This window comes from Pan troglodytes, chromosome 22 (assembly GCF_028858775.2).
Source record: "Pan troglodytes isolate AG18354 chromosome 22, NHGRI_mPanTro3-v2.0_pri, whole genome shotgun sequence".
Taxonomy (NCBI): domain Eukaryota; kingdom Metazoa; phylum Chordata; class Mammalia; order Primates; family Hominidae; genus Pan; species Pan troglodytes.
In genome coordinates, this window is record NC_072420.2 from 16,388,086 (window position 1) to 16,405,797 (window position 17,712).

The 17,712-nt window shown below is 36.7% G+C and overlaps 1 long non-coding RNA gene across 1 annotated transcript in view; it reads right to left on the reverse strand.

Annotated features, from left to right (window-relative positions):
• Positions 1–17,712, reverse strand: part of LOC104005207 (uncharacterized) — a 30,127-nt gene that overhangs the window by 5,285 nt on the left and 7,130 nt on the right. The window contains exon 3 of the long non-coding RNA XR_678429.4: positions 14,499–17,628. This is a non-coding gene — a long non-coding RNA (uncharacterized LOC104005207). The remainder of the gene's footprint in view (positions 1–14,498; positions 17,629–17,712) is intronic.

Genomic DNA, 17,712 nt, shown 5'->3' on the forward strand with positions numbered 1-17,712 from the left:
AAAAAGAAATTGGACCCCTGCTTCCTACCATACAAAAGAATTAACTCAAAATGGATCAAAGAGCTAAATATATAGTGTTCCATAACACTATCAGAAGAAAACATAGGTGTAAATCTGCAAAGTCTTGGACTAGAGAATAGTTTCTTAGATATGGCCACTAAAAGCATAAGTAATAATAACAAACAGTGCATAAATTTGACTATAATAAGTTTAAAACTTTTGTGCTTTAAATGACACTATCAAGAAAGCAAAAAGACAACCCACAGATTGGGAGGAAATATTTGCAAATTTTACAACTGTTAAGAGGTCTCGTATACAGAATACATAAAGAACACTTACAACCCAAAAATAAAAAGACAAGTAACCTAATCAAAAAATAAAGGATCAAAAGAGACATTTTTAGGGGAAAAAAAGATACAAAAACATCCATGATTAATTATTATGGAAACACAAATTAAACCTTTAATGAGAACCACACCACAATTATGAAGATGGCAATAATAATAATTTTTTTAAGGGCGAGAACAGGTGTTAGTGAGAATGTGGAGAAAGTGGAATGCTAATACACTGCTGGAAAGAACATAAAATATTGCAGTTACTATGGAAGACAGTTTTGTTCATCAAAAAGTTAAACATAGAATTACCATATACTCCAGCAATTCCACTCCTAGTTACATACCGAAAAGAAATACAAACATGGTCGGGCCGGGCGTGGTGGCTCACGCCTGTAATCACAGCACTTTGGGAGGCCGAGGCAGGCGGATCACAAGGTCAGGAGATCGAGACCATCCTGGCTAACACAGTGAAACCCCGTTTCTACTAAAAATACAAAAAATTAGCCAGGCATGGTGGCGGGTGCCTGTAGTCCCAGCTACTCGGGAGGCTGAGGCAGGAGAATGGTGTCAACCCGGGAAGCAGAGCTTGCAGTGAGCCAAGATCACGCCACTGCACTCCAGCCTGGGTGACAGAGCAGGACTCTGTCTCAAAAAAAAAAAAGAATAAAGAAAAATAAAAAGCACTGGAAGGATGTGGAGAAAGGGAAACCTTGCACACTATTGGTGGAAATAAAAATTAATACAGTCATAATGAAAACAATGGCGATATCTCAAAAAATTAAAAATAGAACTACTGTATGATGAAGCAATCCCACTAGTGCATGTATATCCAAAGGAAACGAAATCAGTATGCTAGATATCTGCACACCCATTTTCATTGCAACGTTATTTAGAATAGCCAAGATATGGAATCAACCTAAGTGTCCATCAACAGAGGAATGGATAAAGAACATGTAGAACGTATGGAACACCATTCAGCCTTTAAAAAGAAGCAAATCCTGTCATTTGAAACAACATGAGTGAATCTGGAGAACACTATGTTAAGTGAAACAAACCAGGCTCAGAAAGACAAATACCTCATGATCTCACTTACATGTGGAATCTAAAACAGTTGAACTCACAGACGCAGCGAATACAATGATGGTTACCAGGGACTAGAAAGAAGGCAGTTGGGAAGGTGTTGGTCAAAGGATATAAAATTTCAATTAGATAGAAAGAGTAAGTTTAAGATATTTATTGTATAACATGATGACAATAGTTAACAACAATGTAATATTTTCTTGAAAATTGCTAAGAGAGTAGATTTTAAGTGCTTTTATCATGAAAAATAAATATGTGAGGTAATGCGTACGTTAATTAGCTTGATCTAGCCATTACACAATGTATAAATATTTAAAACCATCATGTTGTACAAGAGGTATATACAATTTTTCTTTCTCAGTTAAACATTATTTTTAAAATGGTGTGTTTTATGTTATACAAATTATAGCTGAGTTAAAAAAAGAACTTTAAAAATCATTTATTTTGAGTTATACACTAATTCCAGTAATCTTTTCTGCCACTCTGTATATGAATATTTTAAACTAATTGAGAGCTAAAGAACCTTTCTATTTCAAAGAATGGTCCTTCCTCAAAACACACTATTTAAAACCAATTCCCCATGGAGTGTCATTCTTCACTTGCAGAGAATATCTTTCGTAGTCTAAACTATGTGAATACAGACTCAGGTTCTCTTAACCTGTCCAAAACATTTGTAAGCTACTAACTAAAAATTCAGCGATACATAGAATTAATTTTCTGGATGATTTCTGGTAGGTACCTATAATAATCAGCAGTAAACTGTTTCTCATCCATGTCTGTTACCTAAAGCCCTAATAAAATAAGTGTGCTATAGAGTGATAGAATGAGGGGAACAATCTCATTTTTTTACATTAAATAATATGAAAAATATTTTATCTAAGAAAGAGTGTTTTAAATGATTAAGATGAAAAAGATAAATACTCCATTAGTAATAATGGCTCAACTTTGCTCATTTTAACTAACAGCAGACAGAGTTCCCTCCTTAGAGATATCAATATTTGAATGCTTTGGGGCAAAGGGAATAAGATAATAAAATTTAGATCCAAGTCTTACCCAAAGGCATCTACCTGTCCAAAAAAAAAAAAACCTCTTGAGTCCCCCTTTTCCTCAGAAAAAAATTCCTAAACCTAAATGAAACCGATCACTTTTTCAGGGTTCCCACCTAAGGACGTAGCATGCCATAGTCATCTCTCCTGTGTTGTTCTCCACTATCAGCCATATCCAATCCAACACTGTCTAGTGCATTCATTGCAATTTTATTGTTAGGTATAGTATGAATAAACTAACAGTTATGTATTCCCTGATTGGTTGGGTCACTGTGGGAGACAGAGCCCATTATCGAAGGGTAGAAACTGAGCAGGAGCAAATATTTTCTTTCCTTTCTTCCAGAGCCATCAAGTCACTAGCTCATAAATTAGGCTATGGAACGTGGATTCCCCAGCTAGGTCTTTGACTCTTGAGATGTAAAGATGCAAAGATGCAAAAACAGTTTGTGATTGTCCACAGTTGACATGGTGAGATTGAGAGTCCAGTGTGCTGTTCTTACCAGCCTATTCCTCTGGAATGACTTTGGCTGTTTTCTTGGCTACCTACTGTTCTTTTGTTCTCATGTGTTTTCCAACACCAATTTTCCCATTTCCCATCAATTCTGTTAGTGTCCTGATATCTTTCCAATAAATTCCTTATCTTCTGGGGTTGGCTTCTGTTATTCTCAACCAAGAAACTTGATCAGCACAATTGCTAAAGACTTTCAGTTTTCTTTCCTAATTATCTTGGAGACTCTCCATGTGTCTCAATCTTCATTACTACTACCATGAAAGTGCAAGCTAAAGCACCTATTTTCATTCTAAGGCAATGGCTTCTGACCTCTTCTACCCATATCCATGCATATCCTTTCAGAATTCATCTTCTACACTGCAGCTAGAGGGAATCCTTAAAAACAGAAACTGATAATTTCACTTGGCTTAAATCCTTTAATGGCTTCTTCTTTGATATTGTTTGGCTCTGTGTCCCCACCCAAATCTTATCTTGAATTATAATTCCCACGTGTGGAGGGAAGGCTCTGTAATCCCCATGTGTCGAGGGAAGGAGGTGATTGGATCATGGAGGTGGTTTCCTCCATGCTGTTCTCGTGATAGTAAGTGAGGTCTCATGAGACCTGATGGTTTTATGTGTTTGACAGTTCCTCCTTCACAGGATCTCTCTCCTGCCACCTTGTGAAGCAGGTGCATGCTTCCCCTTCCGCCATGATTGTAAATTTCCTGAGGCTTCCTCAGCCATGGAACTGTAAGTCAATTAAACCTCTTTGCTTTATAAATTACCCAGTCTTGGACATTTCTTTACAGCAGTGTGAAAACGGACTAGTACATTCTTGTTCCTCAAAGACCAAGTCCCTATATGTATTGGTCTCTGCCTACATTTTCTTTTCTTTTTTTTTTTTTTTTGACCAATTTAACTCTGCTCTCTGTGCTCTAACCTTACTGACTTTTGTTAAATTTTTCAGGTGAATTATGCTACTATGCTACCTATTGCCACAGGACAACTATCTGGGATTTATTTTTATTCATTCAACAAATATAACTTGAGAGTTCCCCTTTCCCCTAGTTAATTTCAACTCAAACTTAAAACCAAAGCTCAGACATTCTTGGAATCCTCAGTGAAAGCTGGATTTCTTTGTGAGAATCCTTTCTCTTTCTTTTGACAGCCTATGGGCATCAGTTGTAATCATATACTTGCTGGTGTGATTTTACGAGTCTCTGTCACCCTCAGTAGCCTGTAAGCTTTGGGTGATCAGGAATCAAATCTATCTCTTAACTTCCTGCTCTGGGCTGTTTCCCAGCACAGTGCCTGGAAATTAATGAATAGTCTATTAATAGTTCTTAAATAAAACATTCATCAAATAATTCACAGAATATGACTTAGATTTAGAGGGCTATTATACATATATTTCTAAAGTTAAATATTTACTGTATGATTTCTCTTTGTTTTTCCACATTGTTCAACTTTGTGGTTTATCAATAGATTTCTGGAGGTAAAAGTTTCTCTCTCATTTGTGTTCTCATTCATATTTCCTTTGCCACAATATTTCTTGCACTATACTTCTTAGAAAAGCAATACTTGAGATCACGTATCTGTGTTTTATTGAAGTTACTCAGTTTAAAGCCAGTCATCCTAAATCATTCTAAAGACTTCTAAACTGACCTCTACTAAGGAAAAGAAAATGCTTATTTTTTGAAAAATGGCAGCCTTCCTATTCCAGATTTTTTTCCAAGCTTAACATATAGAAACATTTTCTCTCCCCCTGAATTTTACTTAGTCATAAGTTTTTAGCTCAAGTTTCAATTGTAATAGCTGGAAAACATTTAATGCTAAAAAAATGAATGGCTGCTTCCAAATAACACACTGTTCTTTGAGAAAGATCACTTAAAATATCAGATTCATCTCATCTCCATTATCAGTTGTTCTGAAAGTCTCCTTTGAGTCATTTATCTTTGTAATCATTGTTTTCATCCATATATTGGCATTTAGACAGGTATTACAGATAGTATGTAAAAAAAATACACATGTATAAAAATGCGGCCATTATACCCCTACTAAAATATTTATCATAAAGGAACCAAATTCAGTGTGTTCATTTTTATAATAACTTTAAAGAATTCATGTTTAATTAAAAGTGATATATAAATCATGGTGTTTGCTAGCACTATTGACTGTGCTGTTCCCATTCTGCCAAACTTAATATAAAATTAATTGTTAATTTTCAGACCCGTAGTCTTCTCTTCACCAAAAAATATGCTGATTGTTTAGACATGAGTCAGTGAATTATTAAACTTTATAACTGAGGGCTCTCTTTTGTGATGTCTTAAAGTAATTCTCAAGATTTGACACTACTCTCAATGTCTACATTTGCTCCTTCTATACACTGAAAAAAAATGTTTTGTGACACAACTTTCTAGATAAGTCTATGCATCAAGTGTATTTCACAGTCAGTTGAATGGTTACTATTTCAGTAAAGTGCACTTAGCATTAAGAGTAGCATGACCTTGTAGGGTGGCAAAGAAGGGTTTATCTTTTGCACAATCAAACACACGACAGTGGACTAATCTAAATTTTTTTCCACTTTATAATACTCAAAGACCTCTGGGTTAGTCTGACCTTACATAAACAAACATAGCAATTCAACAGTCTTTCACATGCTTGTTCTAAACAAAACTTAAAGCCAAAATAGCCACCAATTCCAGAGTAACTGATGATTAACTTAGGGAGTACTTGGCTCTATCTTCAAGAAGGTTAACATGACCTGAAATGACAAAATGATTTTACTTACTTAACATTGTATGCATTTCATGTGCTGTTAGGATAATGGTTATTTCACTTTTTGAAGGTCAGTCTGAAAAACTTGACCAGTAAATGTTTCTGTGGCATTGCCCTCTTTCAACCAGAATCTACAATTGTATTGAATGGCTTTTTATTTCTACCATGTTTTTTGGCCTTGGTAATAAACCACACTGACTCTCTCATTAAGTAGAAATCCAATTCCTTTTTTTCCAAGTGAAGGGAGAACATATTTCCCAATATTTAACCTCATGTATGACTGTAATGAGACCTTATTTTTTTCATATCTCTACAGCATCTCTGCAGAGCATTCCATCCTGCTGAACAAGGCTAGTGTATGTCCTTGCTTGTGCCAAGCTCTTTCCAGCCTCTGTGTTCCTAACATTCCCATGACCTGGAATACCTTCTTTCCGTCTGACATTTTTCTTTCTCTCTCTTGTCTATAGTGACTCAGCACTTTTAATGATTTTCTATGTACCTCATTATTATGATGGATGAAGCCCATGCCTGGGAACCACCACCATAACTGCATGTAACCAGCATCTCTTATGCTTCTTAGAAATTCAGCTCTAAATCTCCCCATTCATCTTTCATTCAGGAAATAAAGTTGGAATGTAAGTGAGAATTACATACCGTGAATCAAATCTATTGTTTTAAATGAAATAATTGGCAAGGCTTTGCAAATTATTTTAGCAGTGAATTATCTATAGCCCGTGCCACAAGTGTATCATGGCATTGATTGAAATGCACGGATCAAGTCAAATTGAATCCTGTTTATTTATTAAGACTCAAATCAAATCAACTATAATTCAGACTATATTCATTCATTCACTCAACAGTTATTCATTGCCTGGAACAGAAATTGCACAAGGTGTCAGGGCTATAAAAACAGATAAAGTAGTTATTCTCAAAATGAGCATGGAGCACTCCTCAGTTTTTTGTGACACATATTTTTGCACTTTTGAGTTGAGCGGATACAAAATCCTTCTGAATACAGCTCTCAAAGCAAAAACTCCATTTATTAGAAATAGCACAGAGATAGATATCTCCACTACAGTTAAACAGATAGACATGCAAATTAATAGTCAATCAGTAAAATATAATTTGCAGAGTTAGGTAAACAAGAGCAAACTTTAATGCCTATTCATTAATTTAAAATGTATAATTTCTGTAGAACACCATTGGATCCTATGTGAGAGTAAAAAAAAAAAATCTCTGAATAGAAAGAACAAAGAATTTAGAGGGGGAGATAAAATGTACACCCAAATAACAAAAATATTAAACCAATGTCTTTGTAGATATAATGTCCATGCATTAATTCCATGTTATTTTTTCTAAGTCATTATTTTACCTACTGCACTATGACTTCTGATCTATGCCTTAATCTTGGATCTTACTGGCACCAGCAATCATTCCTTAGTTTCAAGAAAAAGTAACTTTTAAAATTCTGCATCTTACTTGATCATTTCATAGAATTTAAAATTGAGAATCAAGGCTTCTCTGTTTCCAAGCACAATACTTCCGATTTACATCTTACCTTTCTGACAATTCTCATTCATATATTTTGATCCTTTTTTGTCGTCTACCCCTGACATTTGGTGTTCCTCATTGTCCTTCAGTCTCATGTCCCTTCTCTTGAGATATTCTATCTGGTTTATTTTTTCTAATCTCAGGATGCTTAGGATTGAACAAGTCCACTAACACCATTCACTTCATAGTGTAAATGAATTGTCTTCCTAAAGTTGTACAGGGCAAAATCTACATGGCCAAACCCATACATAATTGTTCTCCATCTATTTCTAGTCTAGAAACTCAGTTCTTTTTCCTTGACTTCTTCCCCATGGTTTATTTAATCTGTTCCATGAATTAGCCTCATGTATAAATTTACCTGTACAAGCAAAGTTACAGAGATTCCTCTCCACATTGTGTTCCAAACTGCCGCCATCATCCAACTCTTGAAGCCTGATATCCTTACTTTGTTCAATATTTGGGTTATTATTCACACATTTATTTTCCCAAACTAGAAGTTTAGGAGCCAACTTTGACTTCTTCCATTTTCTCCACACAAATTCAATCAGTCAGTGTGTCTTGTTAAATCTAACTCTGAAATGTTTTTCGAGTCTGTCACATCTTATTCATTCTTTACAGTTTTATATATAGAAAACAAGTGGTTCTCTTAACTTTTCATCCTGTCCTTAATGTGTCTCAATGTCATGAATTCTTCTCTGCCTATTCACTTTTTGGTCTTTTCTCACTGTTTCCTGAAAACCTATCTTTGCCCCTGATGTTTTCTTTATGTGAGTGATGTTTCTTACCAAACTATTATAAAAAAAATAATTTCCAGGATTCAATTCCAATGTGATTCCTTTTAAAACTTTTATTCTTTTAGTTTAATCATCCTCCATGAGATATTACCCTTTCCCTTCTTCTGTTTCCTACAGTATTTTATGTGTGCTCTAGCAAAACACCTTTGATAATGATCACTTCTTGTAAAATGCTTGTTTCCTTTAATAGACTGTAAATTTCTTCAGGGAAAGAACCAGGAGTTTTCTTTATTTATGTCTCTTTAGAATATGAATACATGATTAATATATAGAAGATACTTGAAACATTTGGGGGGAATTAAACTGCACTTCTAACATTCATGTTAAACAACTAAACAGATGTTTTAAATATACAACACTAGGTGATTCTCATCCAAAAGGCATGCATATTTTAATGCATGATTTTCAGTGATTCTACTTATAAAACTAATGGGAAATTGACCAAAAGATGAAATATGTTTACCAGTTCCTGAAACTCACAGTTATTATTAAGCTACACAGTGATTTTAGGTGGTATTACTCACTTTGTTCGCACACTTTTTTTTTTTTTTTTTTGAGATGGAGTTTTGCTCCTGTCACTCAGGCGGGAGTGCAATGGCATGATCTTGGCTCGCTACAACCTTCGCCTCCTGGGTTCAAGTGATTCTCCTGCCTCAGCCTCCCGAGTACCTGGGATTACAGGCGCCCACCACCACGCCTGGCTGATTTTTTGTATTTTTAGTAAAGATGTGATTTCCCCATGTTTGTCAGGTTGGTCTTGAACTCCTGACCTCAGGTGATCCACCTGCCTCGGCCTCCCAAAGTGCTGGGATTACAGGCGTGAGCCACCACACCCAGCCTGTTTGCAACTTCTAATGATTAAAATGAGAGAAATGTAGCTTTACTTCCTGAAAATTTACTTGCTTCTGTGGTCCACTCTCTTCCACTTTTATTCCATAATCTTGAAAATAAACTGTTCAATAAACACTACTGATGCCTTAAAGATAACTTATAATAAGTAGGTAACATATATCAAGTCACAATTACTTTGACTACCAACCCACCCTTCCATTTTGTTCCTGAAAATAAATCAGGAACAATAGATGAACTGTCAATCCCAGGTGTCTCTAGGGCAGAATATTTTTCTCTTGCCAGATCTAGAGTCATCCTTGTTCCCTTCATTCATATTGTGCTTAAACTTCGTAGGTTTCAACTCTATTTCTGCTCATCACAGTCTCCAAATTGGTTCTCTTTTTATTCTATCTTCAAACTACATTTATATCTTCCACAGTTGTTTCCCTTCATTTGATTTATGCAAGAAGAATTCAAAGAGCAGTGGAAGAAAGTTTGAATAGAGAGTGCAGGATTAGAAACAATACAGAGGTCATGTGGGAGAAACACCAGACACTTGATACAATGTCCTTTTCCAGATGCAATGCCAACACATAATTATGGAGTCTTCCCAGGGCTCTCATTAACTACAACCTCTGCCCATGTTACTCAAAATGTGATTCAATTCAGTTATTCATTCAACATACGATAACTGTGTGCCTTGTATATGGACAGTCATGTTCTAAGCTTGAGGGATACTACAGAGCACAACATAGTTCCTTTTCAAACAAAGCCTTTCTTGTATTCCTATGGGAGAAAACAGGCAATAAACAAATAGATACATAGCACATCAGTGGGAGAAATATGGTTTTAGGAAAAAAAAAACCTAACATGGCAATAGGATAGGGAGATGGAGGAGATTGTGTTATTTTACATAGAATAGTCAAGTAAAGCCTCTCTTTGTGGGTGATATTTGAACAGAATATGAAGGAGGAAATGAGCCATAGGACTATCAATGCAATGAATGAACCCAGCATGGGAAAGAATGAGTGCAAACACAGAACATACTCCAAGATCAACCACATGCTCAGACATAAAGGAAGAATGAATATGCTTTTGAAAATTGAAACAATGTCAAACATACATTTGGACCACAGTGGAATAAAAATAGAAATGAATACCAAAATAATCCTCAAAACCACATAATTGATGTATAAATTAAACAACTTGCTCTTGAATGACTTTTAGGTAAACAACAAAATTAAGGCAGAAATGGGAAAATGTATAAAATAAATGAAAACAGACACATGATATACCAAAATCTCCGGGATACAGCAAAAGCAGTGTTAAAAGGAAAGTTTATAGCACTAAATACCTATCTCAGAAAGTTAAAAAGATTTCAAACTAATGATCTAACATCACACCTGAGGAACTAGAAAAACAAAAACAAACTAACTCCAAAACTAGCAGGAGAAAGGAAATAACTAAAATCAGAACAAAACTGAATGAAATTGAGACCTTGAAATCCATGCAAATAATCAACAGAATCAAAAGTTGGTTTTCTGAATAAACAAGATTGATTGACATCTAGCTAGATCAATGAAGAAGATGGTTTTCTGAAAGGATAAACAAGATTGATTGACATCTAGCTAGATTAATGAAGAAGAGAGATTTAAATAAGCACAATCAGAAAAAACAAATCAGATAAATTTCTGGAAACACACAAACTTTCTTTCACTGCTCTTTGAATTCTTCTTGCATGAAATCAAACATCACAACCAATCTCACAGAAGTACTATAGCATTATAGCATCTGCAAGACTACTGTGAACACCTCTGTGAACCAGGAAATCTAGAGGAAATTGATAAATTTGTGGAAACACACAGTCTCCCATGATGGAATCAGGAAGAAATTGAAACCCTGAACAGACCAATACCAAGTTTCAAAATTGAATCAATAGTAAAAACCTACCAACCAAAAAAATGTCCTGGACCAGATGGATTCACAGCTGAATTCTGCCACACAGACAAAGAAGAGGGAGTATCAGTCTTACCAAAACTATTCCAAAAATTGAGGCAGAGGGACTCCTCTCTAACTCAATCTACAAAGTCAGCATCACCCTGACACCAAAACCTGGAAAAGACACAACAAACAAAGAAAACTACAGGCCAATATCCCTGATGAACATAGATGCAAAAATCCTCAGCAAAATACTAGCAAACCCAATCATCAAAAAGTTAATTCACTATGATCAAGTAGCCTTCACTCCTGGGATGCAATATTGGTTCAACATATGCAAATAAATAAATGTGATTCACGACAGAAAAAAATTATAAACAAAAACTATATGATTATTTCCATAGATGTGGAAAAAAACTTTAGATAAATTTAACATACTTTCATGATTAAAAAAAAACCCTCAACAAACTAGGCATTAAAGGAATAGACCTCAAAATAATAAGAACCACGTATGACAAACCCACAGTTAACATCATACTGAAGGGGCAAAACTGAAAGCATTCCTCTTGAGAACAAGATAAGGATACCTACCCTCACTACTGTTTTTCAACATAGCATTAGAAATCCTATCCAATGCAATCAGACAAAAGAAATAAAAGGCATCCAAATTTGAAAGGAAGAAAAACTATCTCTGTTCACTGACTATATGATACAAAGCCCTGAAGACTCCACCTTCTATATGTAGAAAACCCTAAAGACTCCACTGAAAGGCTCCTGGAACTGATAAAGGACTTTAGTAAAGTTTCAGGATACAAAATAAATGTACAAAAATTAGTAGCATTTCTATACACCAATAACATTCAATCTGAGAACAAAATCAAGACTGTAATCCCATTTACAATAGCTGCAAAAAATAAAAAAGAAAATAAAATATATAGGAATACATCTAACCCAGGAGCTGAAAGATCTCTACAAGAAAAACTACAAAACAATGCTGAAATAAATTATAGATAACACAAAGAAATGGGAAAACATTCCATGCTCATGGACTGGAAGAATCAATATTATTAAAGTGGCCATACTACCCAAAGCAATCTACAGATTCAATGCGATTCCTATCAAACTACTAATGTCATTTTTCACAGAGCTAGAAAAAATTATACTAAAATTCATATGGAATAATGGAAGAGCTTGAATAGCTAATGCAATCCTAAGCAAAAAGGACAAAGCTGGAGGCATCACATTACCCAACTTCAAACTATACTATAAGGCTACAGTAACCAAAAGAGCTTAGTAGTTGTACAAAAACAGACACATAGACAAAGGAAACAGTCTAGAGAACCCAGGCATAAAGCCACATACCTACAGTCATCTGATTTTTGACAAACTAAGTTGACAAAAATAAGCAATGTGGAAAATACTCCTTATTCAATAAATGGTACAAGGGTAGCTGTCTAGATGTATGCAAAAGAATGAAACTACACCCTATCTTTCACAATATATAAAAATTCACTCAAGATGGATTAAATATTTAAATGTTAGACCTCAAACTATAAAAATCCCACAAGAAATTTGGAAAAGAATGTATGACTAAGTCCTAGAAAGCAATCACAACAACAAACTGAAAAGTGGTAGCTAATTAAACTAAAGTGCTTCTGTATAGCAAAAGAAATTATCAACAGAGTAACAGGCAGCCTAAAGAATGGGAGAGAATATTTGCAAACCATGAATCTGAAAAAGGTCTAATATCCAGAATCTACAAAGAACTTTAAAAATTCAACAAGCAAGAAACAATCCCATTAAAAATGGACAAAAGACATGAACAAACACTTCTCAAAAGAAGTCGTACAGGTGACCAACAAACATACAAACGCTCAACATCACCAATCATCAGAGAAATGTGAATCACAGTTATGATGGGATAGCATCTCACATCAGTCAGAGAGGCTCTTATTAAAAAGTCAAAAAACAGCAGGGCATGGTGGCTGACGCCTGTAATCCCAACACTTTGGGAGGCTGAGGCAGGCAGATCACGAGGTCAGGAGTTCAAGACCAGCCTGGCCATCATAGTGAAACCCTGTCTCTACTAAAAATACAAAAAATTAGCTAGGCGTGGTGGCAGACACCTGTAATCCCAGTTACTTGGGAGGCTGAGGCAGGAGAATCACTTGAACCCGAGAGGCGGAGGTTGCAGTAAGTGGAGATTTTGCCGCTGCACTGCAGCCTGGGTGACAGTGCAAGACTCCGTCTCAAAAAAAAAAAAAAAAAAAAAAAAAAAAACTCAAAAAACAACGATGCTGGCAGGGCTGCTGAGAAAAGGAAACACTTATACACCATTAGTGGGAATGCCACCAATGGTGGGAATTGGTTCAGCCACTGTGGAAAGCTGTTTGGAGAGTTCTCAAAGAACTTAAAACAGGCTGGGTATGGTTGCTCACACCTGTAATCCCAGCACTTTGGGAGGCTGAGGTGGGTGGATCACTTGAGGTCAGGAATTCGAGACCAGCCTGGCCAACATGGCAAAACCCCCTCTCTACTAAAAATACAAAAAAGTAGCCAGGCATCATGGCGCATGCCTGTAATACCAACTACTCGGGAGGTTGAGGCAGGAGAATCGCTTGAGTCTCGGAGGCAGAGGTTGCAGTGAGCCAAGATGATGTCACTGCACTCCAGACTGGGCAACAGAGCAAGACTCTGTGAAAAAAAAAAAAAAGAACTTAGAACTACCATTTGACCCAGTAATCCCATTACTGGGTATATATCCAAAAGCAAATAAATTATTCTACCAACAGATACCTGCACTGTATGTTTATGACAGCACTATTCACAATAGCAAAGTCATGGAATCAACATAGGTGCCCATCAATGGTGGATTGGATTTAAAAATGTTATATATTTTTTATATATATATTTTAGTTTACTATTACGTAGCCATAAAAACAGAATACTATGTAGCCATTAAAATAAATGAAATCATGTTCTCTGCAGCAACGTGAATGCAGTTGGAGGCCGTTATCATAAGTGAATAAATGCAGGAACAGAACAAATACACATGTTCTCACTTATAACTGGGAGATAAACTCTGACTACACAGGAATATAAAGGTGGGAGCAATGGGCCGGGTGCGGTGGCTCACACCTGTAACCTCAGCACTTTGGGAGGCAGAGGCAGGTGAATCACTTAAGATGAGGAGTTGGAGACCAGCCTGCCCAATATGGTGAAACCCCATCTCTACTAAAAGTACAAAAATTAGCTGGGCATGGTGGCGTACGCCTTTAGTCCCAGCTACTCAGGAGGCTGCGACAGGAGAATCACTTGAACCTGGGAGGCAGACATTGCAGTGAGCCAAGATTGTGCCACTGCAACCCAGCCTGGGTGACAGAGTGAGACTCTGTCTCAAAAAAAATAGATAAATAAATAAATAAGAGAACAGTGGACACTGAGAACTACCAGAGGTGGGAGAGTAGGAAGGAAGAAAGAGTTGGAAAACTGACTGTTAGGTACTATGCTCAGTACCCGGGTGATGGGATCAGTCATACCCTAAACCTCAGCATTTTGCAATATACCCATGTAACAATTCTTCGCATGTACGCACTGAATCTATATAAAATAAAGTTGAAATTATTTTAAAAAAGAAAAGAATGACTGCAAATACCTGAGGTCTTAAAGCAGGAGTGTGCTTGGCATTTATATTAGTCCGGCTTCCAGCAAAATAATTTGAGTAGAGTCTAATCAATACTCTATATAAAGAACAAAGAGAATATAAGAAAGTCATTGGGAAAAATACAGTACCTAGGGCTAATAACAGTAGGTCTCCATTACTGATGTTAGGCCCAAAAGGGTGAGGGGTGAGATTAATTGTAGGAACCGGAGACAGAGAGAAATGTGTAAAGAGGGCTACTTTGTAGGAGTAAACCCCTTAAACAAAGGATGCCTGTGTCCTGCCAGCAAAGAACCTGTAGAGAGGGAGACAGTGAATATACATTCTAATCTTACTCTTGTCCTCCCTCTGATTTCTTGACAGTGCCCGCTATTGGCTGAAAACAGAAGGCTAAGGCACCTGTTGATAAAGTCCACACCGTTCTCCCTCTCAGGGCACAGAAAAGAGAAGCACGGAGAGTGGAAAGGGGAAAATGGAAGGTCTTAATCATAGCAAGTCTGAAGGACCCATGAGGCCAGAGTGCCCGGAGCCTAGCAGGCAAACGAGTGAACAGCAGGAGATGAGAGCAGTGAGGTAGAGGCTGGATCATGTGGGGCCTTGTTTCCATAATGTGGACTTTGTAATTTATTCTGAGTGACATAGGAAGTCACAGGGCATTTTTGAACCAAGGGGAAGGCAAGGATAGAAGCAAGAAGATCATTTAGGAACTATTGCAGTAATCCTGGTGAGAGATGATGGTGACACGGGCTAGAAAAATAGTGAGCCTGGCAGTGAGAAAAGCAATCATGTTCTGGATGCATTTGTCATAGTTTACATATGTTGACTGTGAGAGACAGAAGATTGTCAAGGAACACTGGAGAGTTTGGGCAACATAAACAATATAGTTGCCATTTCGCCATTTACTGAGATGGGCAAGACTTCTGAAAGTGTAGGTTTCATATGGCTATTAGGCATCTAGGTAGAGATGTCATATGTGATTTTGGCAGAGGTTGGGCCTGGAAATATAACTTTGGCATTTGTTAGAATACAGATGTCAGATAAAGCTGTGGGACCTGAAGTGATTAGGCAAGGATTTAGTGTAACTAAATAACATTACCCTAAAACGGACTCCTGGGAATTCTAACATTTAAACTTTAATAATGCAGGAAGGAAGCACTCAGCTAAAAAGATCAAAAAGGACTAGAATGTGTTATAGCAGGATTCTGGTGGGTATTGAGTGTAACTGAGTAGTGTAAATTGAAAACAATTTGGGTCAAAGAAGCCTGTAGCCATAATGAGAAAAATGATCAGAATATGAGAGTATTGATATTTTTGGTGACCTTGGGAATATTTAAAAGGTACAGAAATATTGACGTCTACATTTTGATGGTGATTAAGACATAATATTGATCTTACTATTTTTGAAATGTATAGTTCCTGCAACTTAGTTGTTAGATTATTAAACAGTTTTGGCCTAATTTTTCTGTAAAAAAAAATGACATTTCAAAATAGGTTGGTCAAAAACATATCTTGTACATAATCTGACCAAAAAATTAGATGCAGTTAAATCTTATTTCCTATTCAATTTACTTGATATTATCACATTTGACACTAGGAAACTATTTGGAGGAGAGTGGAAAGTTCTAGAATTGCCCATATGTGTCCTAAAAACAGGGTCAAGTCTGCAAAGATGTTTTCTAATAAATAATGAACATTTATAAGATTCTGCTACTTTCCAGAGTAGGATAGACAGATCAGTGATCCCCAAAGATTTCCACATTCTATTCCCAGGAACCTATGAATATGTTACCTTACAGGGCAAAAGAGACTTTGCTGATGTGATCAAGTAACGGACTTTGAGATGAGGAAGACTATTCTGGATTATCCAGGTGAGCTCCATGTGATCACATGGGTCCTTAAAAATCAGAGAACTATCTTGGCTATGGTCAGGAAGATGAAATCTTGCTGATTTTGAAGACAGAGGAAGAGGGCCATGAGTCATGGCTTGTGGGTGGCCTCTACAAGCTGGAAAATGGAAGGAAACAGATTCTCCAGGAAGAAACACAGCCCTGCTAACACTATGATTTTACCCCTGTTTGGTCTGTGTCACACGTCTAATCTAGAGAAGTGCAAGAAAATTAATTTGTGGTTTCCATCTACAACATCTGTGGCACTGTGTTACAGCTGCAATGGAAAATTAATACATAGTGTCATGATTTTGTTTTAGATGATCATCTCAGTTGAATGAAGAAACAACCAAAATGGTGAATTTGAAGATTTCAAATGAGAAGCAGTTTCCTTCCCTCATATTGAAGTGTAGATACGGGTCTAGAGTGGCCTGGACCCTTCCCCACTATACCTGAATGTCCTGAGAAGGCGATGTTTGTTCCCTCATTGTAGATGAAGAAACAGAGATATTAAATATATTTATAAGATACTCCAAATAACAGAATGGATCCAGCACTGAAACCCACTTTCCACCCTGCCCCCGCCCACACATTGCCTCAAAGGCTTTCAAACATTCTCTGCCCATATATGCTTAAGAAATCCAAGTAAATTTGGAAGAGGGATGATTACGCACAATTTCCTTTTGGCTGCCTGATTTCCTTTTGGCCTTCTGCAGTTAAGAAGTCCACGCATTTGCATGGTCACCTTAACACATGAAAGGAACAAACCAATATAGTCTAATCATAGTAGCCTGCTGAGGTCACAACAAAATTGTCTGACCTCTGAGAGGCTCTGCGTTACACCTAAGAAAACAGCAATACCAGTAATTTGCTTTAAAAAAAAAAAAAGAGAAAGATGCATTTATCAGCCACAGTGAAAGATAATAGTCGGTGCCCTCTTCGTCTTTCCTGTCCCTTTAATTTTTTGCTAACAGGGGAGGAGAAATAATCAAGGGCATCAGGTGTAGGTTGCCCCTTAAACTAATTAACAGTCCTTTGGGGAGTTTCGCTAGCCTCCCTCTTTTGTCCAGTTACTGGCAGGAAACTGGGTGACCAGGTGGTTTTCTGGTGCTGTAACTTTGCCGAGGGCTGCTGGAAGTTGTAAAAAGGCTTTAACTTATCTCTTCTAGATCCTTGGGTTCAGCCAGCTCAACCTCTTAACCCAGGCTTTCTTCATTTCCCCGTCTTCACATGTCTATCTTTGATAAAGGAGAAACTGGTGAAAGTCAGCATGTAGATATTACCTCTTGAGTTCTAAGGCTCAAATTCAGTAAGTTATAGAG